Raw genomic sequence first — 11,912 nt, 5'->3', positions numbered from 1 at the left:
TTAAGTCTCCTCAAAACCCATCCCATTTCTGTACTCTTAGTTATATAAGAAAATAAGTTTCCTTTTTTTAGGCTAGTTCGAGTTGAGATTTTCGTTAGTCATAATGGAAATTATCTTAATTGATGATAAAATTTTATTGGAAAAAGGAATTGAAGCCAGACTGTTGAGGAATTTAGACAATATTTCAAAGGCAATATGGAGCCATTTAAGGTTTTCCAGCTGAGGAATGAAGTAATGAAAGCTTTAAGAAGATTAATCTGGCAGATGTGTATAGGATGACTTAGAGTAGGGAAGAGAGAATCCACAAGGAGGTGGTACACTCCCTACAGTAAAAGTCTCCATACACACAAAAAAGTCTCCACATGTGGAATTGTGGTAATTAGGGAATCTAGTGTTCATCTTAATGTCAACTGAAATTTTGCATGTTAAAATGTAAAATGAATTTCTGTATAGCTAAGAAGAAATCCTAGATCAGCAAGCTCCCATTTGGTCCTTGAATTGATTTGCATCAATTGAATTGGTGCAGTTGCTGTTCTCCCTGTTCTAATCTGATCTATATATTCTTAGTTACCTTATGCGAGGTTGAAAGGATGATCTATGCCCGCAGGCTCTTCTGTGTAATAGGCATTCTTTCCTCAACCAGCAGTTTGGAATTTACAGAAGTTTCTAGCTATACCTCTAATACCGTGGTATTTATTCATCAATGAATATTTACAAAAGTTTTGAAAACAAACAATAAATCACAAAGTATCTGACTACTGGGACTTGATTTTGCCACTTATTCTGTGACCTGGAAAAAATGAATGCATTTTCTTAAGCCTCAGTTTTGTCAACTGTAAAATAGAGATGAAATAATGTCCACTTAAAGGATTGTTGTGAGGATTAATGAGATGATATAAGTAAATAGATATTAACCTCCAATAAATTTAGTTGTGTTTGTAATTGCTACTTGTTTTAATTACCAAGAGACCTGAAATTAGAGATTAAACATCTGTTCCCTCAGGAGGCATGAGGTCTATTAGACTGTCTAGTTTGGTAGTTTTCTTTCTGCATCTGATACCGATTTAATAGTTACTGAGGAAACAAACATTTCATATCAAATTTTGAAAGGGCAAACAAAAGAAGTGGGCAATCATAAAGATACTTTCTGGGATATTTAAAATTCAAAGGACTTTGATCTTTAACTTCTGTTGACTCAGATATGACATGAAAGAAAGATTCTTGAGATTAAGAAAAAAATTGAACTAATGAACTGGAATAGGGAAATTATGGTCTTTGAAGAGTGACAACTAAAAAAATGTTAAATTTTGATAATATCTGTGAATGTTCTTTGTGGTTATCTGTTGGAAACCAATACACTACATCCCCTTATGTTTGTTTTAATCTAATTTTAACCTAACAAGTTATAAAAGTAATATTTTCTATTCAAATCGGAGAAGGAAGTAAAAGACTGAGATCTTTCCTGTCTGGGCCCTCTCGAAGACTTCCCCAATAATGCCTAACCCCAAGAACCTACACTTGTCCAGTCTTGCTTTATATTTAAACTTTTTATTTTGATATAATTTTAGACATAGAAAAACTGCAAAAATAGTACAGAGAGTTTCTATATACTTTTTACTCAGCTTCCTCTAATGTTAATATCTTATATAGACATTTGACAATGATCAAAACTAAGAAATTAATATTAGGACAATTCTATTAGCTAACCTACTGACTTTATTTGGATTTCCCCAGTTCCTCCATTAGTGTCCTTTAGTTGTTCTAGAAGCCAATCCAACACCTCACATTACACTTATTGTCATGTCTCCTTGGTCTCTTCCAATTTGTGACAGTTTCTTGGCTTTTCTTGTCTTTCATGACCTTGGCACTTTTGAGGTAATTGGTCAGGTATTTTATAGACTGTTGTTCAATTTGAATTTGGTGAGATGGCAGTTTTGCTTTTTTTGGCAATGATACCGCAAAAGTGACACGTGCTTCTCACGCAGGGCATTGTATCAGGGGTTCACGATGTTGATGTGTCTCATTGCTAATAAAATTAAACTTGATCCAGACTTCTCCATTGTAAAGCTACTATTTTCCCCATAGTAATAATAACTATCTGAGAGAGATACTTTGAGACTATACACATACTTTTCTCAAAAAATTTTAGCATCCATCAGTGGGTCTTGCCTGCAGCAATGATTTCTGTGGTGTTCTGACAGTGATTTTCTATTCCCCTCACCCCTTATACATTATTAATTAGAATTCTTATGTGAGGGATCATCTTGATTTTTGCTAATTACATGTTAAAATTTACCTGTGACTTCCCAAGGAGACTTTCCACTTTAAAACTGATATTACCATGAATTTTTTTTTTTTTTTTTTGCTTATTCCAAACACAATACAAATTCAATATAAAAAGCCAAAGATAATGCAGGTTGAAAAATTCATAGTCTCACTTCGAGATAACCATCTTAATATCTTAGAATCTGTCTTTCCATATATTTTTCTATGTGTATATATGCATATGTAAACAAAAAACGGATAATGCTGTGCATGCTTGTTTGTAAACCTGATTCTTTAGCTTAATGATGCATTGTAAACATCATTCTATAGCAATAGATACATTTCGATAACGTTTTTTAAAGACTGCCTAATATTAACCATATAGATGCATCATAATTTAATGAATCATTTATTATTAGATATTTTCATTGCATTTAGCTTTTCTCTTTTACAAAGAATGATATTATGACCAACCTTGACCATCATCTTTATGTATGAAAAGAGTATGGATGAAGGAAAGCAGCAACATTGATTGCCGAGCATTTACACTCTTGAGCTCATTTTATCCTCATGATGGCCTTGTCGATTGCTCTTACTATTACCCCCATTTTGCATCCTAGGAAATTGAAGTTCACATTCAGTAATTTGTCCAAAATTTAATTCAGCTAATTGGTGGAATCAGGACCTGGACTCAGAATCTGTTGACATCAAGGATTGGTTCTTAACCACTATATTACATTGATCTTTTTAAATTACTCTCTTAAGTAAATTCTTAGAATTGGAATTTCTGGTTAAGAAGGTATGCACATTTTAAATATTTTTGGTACATAGTATCTAATTGCTTTCTAGAACAGCAGCTCAAGTATACATTCTACTCCCAGTGCAGGGGTGAGTGAGTGTGCTCATTTCCCTGACATAATGGCAGTACAGAGGCTCCTCCACTCACTACGGGCTTACTTCCCAACAAACCCATTGTAAGTTGAAATATTATAAGTTGAAAATGCACTTAATACACCTAACCTACCAAATGTCCTAGCTCAGCCTCACCCACCTTAAATGTGCTCAGAACATTCACATTACCCTACAGTTGGGCAAAATCATCTTACCACTGCTGCCCAGCATCACAAGAGAGTATCATATTGCAGATGCAGAGGAAAAGATCAAATTGCAAAATTCAAAGTATGGTTTCTACTGAATGTGTATCATTTTGGCACCATTGTAACATCAAAAAATTGTAAGTCAAAGCATCGTAAGCTGAAGACCATCTGTACTCGGTTTTATAATAAAAAAATATATATATTCCACTCTTTGTTAAGAAAGGTTTTAAGGGAGACTGTCTCCCTAGAGGAAATTCTAATGTAGTTTTTCTTGGCTTCTCATACTTCCCCTTGGCTCCCTGATTCAGAATTCCAAGGTTCTAGGGCGTAAAGCATTAAGAAAATAGTTGTTGAGTGAGTGAACATATGAATAGATACACCTGCCTCTGCTGGTGGCCTTGGCTTGGCCACTTCCCACTGCAGTGGCTTTGGAAGGAGATCTCAGGAAGTGGTCACCATCCTTGTCCAGGCCTCAGTGAAAGAAAGGACCTTGCCCACATAAGGAGGGGAGAATAAACAAAGCCCGAGGGACGGCTTTGTCTTTCCCAATCACAGACTCAGATGTGTAAAACTCTCTTCTTGATCTTCTTATAATAACTGTAATTTTTGACTCAGCAGAAAGTTTTGAATTTAGTCATTTCCAAGTAAACACAGTCCAATTCAGAATTTGCTCAGCAAGTTCAGGTTTATAATTCAGTCACTTTCAAGTTAAAATTTCCCTTCAGATCTTTTTCTTCTTCTCCCCTCCTCCTCCCTGGGGTAGGTTCTATTGTCTTAGATGTCTATGTAACTGCCTTGCTGTTCTTGTAGGAGGACACTGTCTGTCTCTTCATTTCGACTTGTCGTGGATGTTTGCCACCCTCCCTCTCCAGATGCACCCTTGGACGGCCCCCTGGGCAATCTGTAGGGCAGTCATGGGCTTTCCAGGGCTCGCTGTTCAGATGTAATCTCGCGTGCGCCTCAGTGCTGTGTGAATTGGACTTCATGCTTTCTCCAGACACATGTTCCTTGTTCTAGCCTCAGCACTTACTGTCAGCATCACTTTCTTTGAAGCTTTTTTGTCCTCTTTGGAGCCCTTCTTCATAAATACATTTAAACTCAGAAAAAAAAATTTTCTCAAATTACATGCCCTGATTTAGATTCAGAAAAGTCTGTTTATTATACCTATCTCTGACTGAATAACGGGGGGCTGTAGAGATCTAGTTTTATAGAGTTGGTGGATAGATTTTCTTCTGTGCTGTTTACACATAAATGCAACTGTGCATTTCTCTAACTAGGACTCATGTTGTCTGCACACATGTTCATTTTGATATGTGAATGCACCCTTGGTATTTATGGATTTAACATTCCCAGTTCCAACTATTTGCAGATGACCCAGAAGATTTATGACGTGTAGCAATTTGTTCTTCTGCTGTAGCACAGATTTGAATCATATGCTGTGTGGCTGTGGTGGCCCAAGAATCACTCAGCTGGTGTGTAAACTTAGCTGACTGCCCAGCATCCTTTTCTTGCAGGTTCGCTATTACATTCCTTTTCATATATTCCATTATTTTCATTTCCATTTTCATATTTTAGTTTATTTCAGTGAATTTGAAGAGAGAAATTTTGTTATGTGCTATGGCAGAATTTATGAATCTTGGCTTTTGACAGGTACAGGTAATCCTTGGGGGTAGGGCTAGGGTCTACTGTGCTGCAAGGCTTCCCCTCACTGCCAACACATGCTCCCCTCTTGCCAGAAAGGAAAGTGTGCTTGTAGAAATGCTCCCAAGAATGCAGGAATGTAGGAATGCGGGTGTGGCAACTTGAGCATCCGGGAGAGGTCAGAGATCACTCAACCCCATTTGTGCAAGGTGAGTGGCTGCCTGGGAAGCCTGCAGCCTGGACTTCTCCCCTCTGAAAGTGATAAAGTGACCATATACCTACCTGGGCAGGAAGGTGGGGAGGGCTGGGGTGTGACTCTGTGGACTCTGGCCCCTGCCTACTCTAGTCATCCAGGAGATTCTGTGTAGCCAGTGGTCAAGGCCAGCTTCTGTTTTACTAAGACTCCACCTGTGACTCTCAGCTTTCTAGAATCATACAAGGAGCTTGTTTAAAAATGGAGGTGCTCAAGTCTCATTGAATCAGAATGTCTGAGGATGAGCCCTTGACTTTGTCATTTAAGATATTCCAAGTGATTCTAAATCTGCAGTTAGATTGAGACTCTCTAGGCCAGAAAAATGGTTATTCTTGGCCCTGAAGGGACTAGTGACATGGCCCAGTGAACTTGCAGGCCAGGGAAAATCCACAGCTGCATTTTACTTCAGATATTCTAAACAACTCCAATATGACTATATCTTTACATTATTTCCTTCTCTGTGAGGTTAACTTCCATTTGTCTCACACTCAGCATAAGGGTTTTTTTTCTGAGAAGCCTTTGCCGCGCGACCTTCCCTCCCAGCTGCCCATTGGGACCCCTGATTCCTGGCTGTTTAGGCCCTTCTGTGTCCCCAAAGCCCCTTGGACACCCTGAATGTTAGCATTTTTCATGTTGTTACTTGTCTATCACTTTTTTTGGACTGTATTTTTCAACTTTCCTCCCCCAGTCCTTCACATGGTGCCGGTACATGCATGCTGTGCACACACATACTTGCAGTGTCTCTTACATTAAGGATCAAGTTTGGATTATAATGGCCAAGAACTTGGAGGATGTACTAGACAAAAGGAAAGTATGGGCTACTTAATAATTAAATGAAGATGTCTATTTAGATCAATGGAAAGGAAAAAGTCTACTTTTTTGTTGTCGAAATAGAGCCTATTCTTCTTTGCATAAAGTTACGGAAGCAGTGGCACTCAAACACTAGTTCTCAAACTTGATGGCTCATTTGGGATCACCTGGTGGGTGTTACCCGAGCCCACTTCCCAGATACTCTGATTTCATTGGTTGGGGTCCAGGTGATTCTATGAATAGCAAAGATTAAGAACCACTCATTTAGCCTATGTCTGCAGCTAGGAAATGTCATGGGAACTACCCGTGGAGCTTGTTAATGGGGCAGATAGATTCTGCAGGACTGAGGAGAGGCCACTGTGCTTTTTAGGGCTAGGTGCTTTTTAGCAAACATTCAAGTTATTCTGATGAGGGTGCTCTTCCAATCAGACTGTGAAAATTCCTGACTTAGTCAATGGGCTTGGAAACCATCTTTCACCAGAGCACTCTGATCACCGAGGGGAAGGTTCACTTTGTGTGAGTTATCTAGGCTCGGTTTTTCACTCTGCACAATCCAAACATTTCAGCAGATTTACATTGAAGATTTACACATATGCATTTGGTTTCTCCCCAGTATTAAATATTTGTTATTTTAAATTATATTTTATATCTCTCTTACTGAACTGCATATCTCTCTGGGACTGAGACTTTATTTTATTCATTTTGCTTCCTCCCACTTATACTTGGCACAGTGCCTTGCAACTAATAAGTGCTTAATAAATGTTTGTAGAATGAAGGACTACAAAAACAATTAGGTTTTGTTCTGAATTAGCAGCTTGCCTAATTCAGTTTAAAACAAAAGATGGGGAAGAGAGGAGTATGGGAAGATGATATTAGTGAGAATTCATATCAATTTCTAATATTTTCTGTTAAAAGGGAAAACTTAAAAATGGTTTGAAACAGTTCCTTGAGGCATATATTTTAATTGCCAAATCATTTTTCTTCTCCCCACCCCATATTTAAAATAGCTTCTCTCTCAGTAGAATATAATTACTGAGGAAGAGCAACACATTCAGAATGCAGATTTTGCTCCACTCTGAAGGCCTGTTTTATTAGAATGCTTCTCAGTGGCCTTATCTCAGGTCTGGAAAACGTTCCATGAACCGAGGCTGCTGACATTCTTCCCATTTTTATAGGCATGATATTGTTTTGTCTTCTACAACTCTTCCCTGTCTCCACCTCCACGGCTCTGCAGTGAGGAGGGAGGTGGGCCTTCAGGGGCTGGCAGCTCGGGGACTCCTTTTCCCGTCCAGGTTGGCTGACCTCCTCCCCTCTGATGTTTACCTTCTTTATTTAGATACGTTGTCGCAGCGAAACAGGTGGAGGCTGCAGGTCTGGGAATTGTCTAGTCCCTTTCTGGGTTCTTTGCATAACTTCTCCCTTTCATTTCCATTGTTCCAAGCCCTGACATGGGATAGAATGTCTCTAGCCGGGAAGATTTGGGGGCCTGCTGCCCTCTCTCCACTTACGACAGGATTGAGGAAAAGGCTTGAGAATCTGCTTCCTGCCCCTCAATTGGGCACTTGGTTTACTAATAAAGAATGTCATACTCCCTCCTAAATATTGTTAACCACCTCTTTCTCTACATGTACAAAGCAGGGGGTAGCAAACTTTTTCTGTAAAATGCTTTAGACATTGTGGACCATAATGTCTCTGCCACAACTATTCAACTCTGCCATTGCAGCGAAAGCAACCATAGGTAATACAAGGTGAACACATGGTCGTGAGTGTTTCAACAAACATTTATTTATGAACACTAGATTTTTGAATTGCATGTAATTTTCACGTGTCACAAAATATTATTCTTGTTTTAATTCTTTTCAACTATTTAAAAAATGTAAAAACCTATCTTAGCTCAAGGGCCATACAAAAACCAGCAGCCAGCTGGATGTGCTATGTTATGTGCTATGGCAGAATTTATGAATTCTGTAGCCTATAGAAATGAGGAGGAAGTGATGCAGAAATGGGTTTCCATAAAGTGTAATGTGGTTTTTTTCAGTAGACCCATGCATATGGGGTTTGACATACAAAAGGGCCTATAGGAATCTGGAAACACAATGGTTTGAGTATTCTAATCTGAAAACAGCCCCTGAACTAAGTCTAGTTATATAAAGATTTTAGAACGTGATTATGGTGTATTCCTTAAACCTCCAAATCAAGTATAAATTGCTCTGAGCTCCCCCTCATTTGACTGGTGGAAATCTCAGTCTTTGATTGCTCTTCCTTTGGAATTACACAAGAAACTGGGTTTATTTAGTGCTCGTGGGCACGAAGGAGACACTCATCACTAGTCCATGGTGCTGCCTTCTTAACTATTGCTCTTTCTGCTTGGTGCTGGCATTGGGCCAATCTCCTGGCTCAAGTGGGAGTTCAGGCAGACATTTGCTCCCCACTGAATACTCAGGGCCCCACCACCTGCTGTGCTCTCAATGTCTTCCTTCTAGAGGCATACTGTGGTTTTGGAATGACGCGTGCAAGAAGGGCCTGTCTCTACACCATGCATGAAATCCTCACCCACTAAAATACTCAAACCCAAAGGAAAAAAACCTTCCCATCCTAAGGCTCCCTAACTCTTGTCTCCGTAGTGTGTCAGCCTGCTGAATTCCATCTCCAAATCTCACCACCCCTGTATGTTCAGGAGTGATCCCAGAGCGATTTCTCTTCCTCAGCGAAGAACACAGATCTGAGCCATTTAGAAATACAGTGCTCTCCTCTTGAGGGTACTGGGGCTGCAGTGGGAGGGATTGGAAAAGGAGATGCTAATATCAGTTAATTTCTTTCATAATAACATATCCTTTTATTTTTTTCTGTACCAGTCCCTACAGGGAAGCGCTCCATCTGCTCCCTGATTGCATGACTATGTTTCTTTAGAAGTTAGTTCTTATTGGAGGCAACAGTTAGTAAGGGATAAGTGTTGCAGAAACAGTGGATATCCATACTCTCTTTGAAGAACTGTACAAGAATCAGTCTTCTCGAGCGGAATCAATTTTTTTTCTTACCCATTGTTCTCTAGAGTGTCATTTGAATATGAAAAAGTAGCTTTGGACCAAATGTTGAAAGGCTTCGTAGGAAAGAGTCTGGACTGTATTTTCTAAGCAATGAAGAGCTTTATGCAGGAAAGCCAAACAAGAGGATTTCTATTTGGGGCAGCTACCTCAGGCAGCAATGTAGAGAATGGGTGAGAAGAGGAGTTTGGAGACGAGACCCTGTTGTTTGGCTACTGTAAGAATTTACACAATCCTGGTTCAGATTCTCTATGCACATACTTGCCTCTCTCTCTAGATTTTGGTTTCCTCAAGGGTAAGGATAGTAAGGTTCAATTTTTACTCCCTCCTCCCCAACTCCCAGTCTCAAATATATTCCGTTTCACAGTTTTGCAACTTAATAAATATTGGTTGAATTACATTGGCCCCAAATGAGCTCTTAAAATAAAAACACTGAAAAACAGAGAATCTTCATTTTCATAAGATTTTCACTGTGGTATTCTATTGGGGTAGAAGCAGGGATCTTTATTTTGGCAGTAAAACTAATGACAGCTTTGGGTAAACCCTTCTTCCCCTCCCCCTTCTAATAACACTAGAAATTAATTCTCTATTCTTTTTTATAACATATATTCATGACAATAGAATATTATAACCACGTTCTCGAGTCATAAATATTATAAACCACATTTTTTACTTGGTATTGCATAGCCACTGTCTTTTGCAACAATTTGGCATGGAATTACAAATAGCGTGCATTAAATTTCATATGCTCTTTAATTTTTTTATCTCTTCATTTGCATGCATATATTTTATAATCATTCATTCTGGTAATAAACCCCACAGGATTTTAAATTGAACTGAAGTCCCAGATGCTTTAAAAGAATTTATGTTGCATAATTGTACTGGTTTGCCTGAAAACAAATGATAATGTATGATTTAAGTATTCTGCCCAGGAGAAGAGTCAAACTCTTCCTTAAAATTTTCTGGCTTCTATTGACTTGTGAGAGAAAGATGATTTCAAAAACTAAAGTGAGTATAAAGATGACAGAGCAAAGGAAAGAGACACAGTAGTGGTTTTCTGAAGATTTCACTGTCTAGAACCACATACATGTTTCAGATGAAGATATTTGCAAATTAGCTATAGAGCTTACTCTCTAGCCAGAGGGGAGTCACTGTATTGACATAAATGACTTATTTATGAGAGGTAAAGGAGAAATTGTACTTCCCTCAATGGTAACAACCTGAGTGGGCCAAGGTAAGGGAAATGTTTAGTACTCAGAGGAAAGTCTTAGGGCTTCAATTTGCTATTTATTGCTGTTTAACAAGTTATACCCAAATGTAGCAGCTGAAAACAAATATATATATAATTATTTTTCTGTGGGTCAGGAATCTGGAAACAGTTTAGCTGAGTGGTTCTGGTCCAAGGTCTTTCATGAGATTACATACAAGCTGTTTGCCAGGGCTGCAGTTTCATTTGAATAATCATCTGGGAAATTATTCTTTTCTAACTTCACTCATGAGGTTGTTAATAGACTTTATTTTCTTGCTGGCTGTTGGCTAGAGACTTTAGTTCTTCATCACACGAGCTTCTTTATAGGCTACCCCGTACCCTCATGACATGGCAGCAGGCTTCCCACAGAATGAGTGATCCAGGGTGGGGGGACACCAAAGACAGAAGCTGCATTCTTTTAATAACCTACTCTCAGAAATGATCACTTTTATCATATGCTATTAGTTATCAAGATCAACCCAGGTACAGTGAGGAAGAGTACAACGCAACAGTGTGAATAATAGCAGGTGGGCATCATTGGTGCTCACCTTAGTGGCTATTTATCCTAGTGCTGGATTTGGTGGGGGCAGTGACACAGGACCAAAATGGTTTCTAAATCAGGTTCTTGTTTGATGAAGGCCAGAGAAGATAGGAAAGGGCTGGGGAAATGTAAGTGCTCTCAGCTGCCCTTTGGTCTCATATCTACCCAAGGTCATATCTCTAAACCTTTTTCTCTGAGCTGTTCCTGGATAACTGCAGAATAATTAGTGGAGAGAGCACTTATTTAGGAGTCAGGAGTCATTTGGGTTTAAGTGTGGTTTGACTATTAAAAATTTGGAGGTACAGGGATGTATTATTAAACAAGTATAGACTTTAGAGTTATTTAATAAATTTCACTCAAAGCCAGGCCTCAGCTCTTGCTGGTTATGTGATCTTTGGTAAATCATAGGCAAGCCTTATGAGTCTCAGTAACCTTTGATAGGAAATGGGATAATATTTTGTCTTTTAGGGTAGTTGAAAAGAGTAAATAAAATGTTATTCTTTTGCTTCTTTCCTGTGTGACATGAAGTTGTTATTTTACTTCTCTGGATTGTGTCTCAATGGAAATGACAGTGATGTGGAATTTTACCCAGTGGAGTCACTGACCTGCTCCCTGTGGGACCCAGGCACTCTGGTTCTGAGCTGTGCCTTACCTGGTTATGCAGTCTGGGTGTGGGACTAGGCTGGGGCTAAACACATGATCAGATTTGGATTATGGTGAAGATGGGGGTTGGATAGATACAAGGGCAAGGAGAGGTGCTGAGAACTAGGCTTTTCCTATTGCCCGAAAAATGTTTTTGCATAGTGCTTAAAGGAAACGTAAGAAAGAAGTATGATTGGTGGTTTTTATATTGTTGGTGTTGCAGAAATAAAGAAGAGAAAATGTCTAGCAAACAACAGCAACAACTTAGCAAAAAAATGGTAAATTTTTTGGGAATACATGCACTTTATTCATGTTTTTAATACTCGACAATGTTCTTTCAGACAAGAAACAAATACTAATTCAGGTACAA

Source organism: Pteropus vampyrus, unplaced genomic scaffold, assembly GCF_000151845.1.
Source record: "Pteropus vampyrus isolate Shadow unplaced genomic scaffold, Pvam_2.0 Scaffold14, whole genome shotgun sequence".
In the NCBI taxonomy this organism is placed as follows: domain Eukaryota; kingdom Metazoa; phylum Chordata; class Mammalia; order Chiroptera; family Pteropodidae; genus Pteropus; species Pteropus vampyrus.
This window is presented reverse-complemented; position numbering follows the sequence as displayed.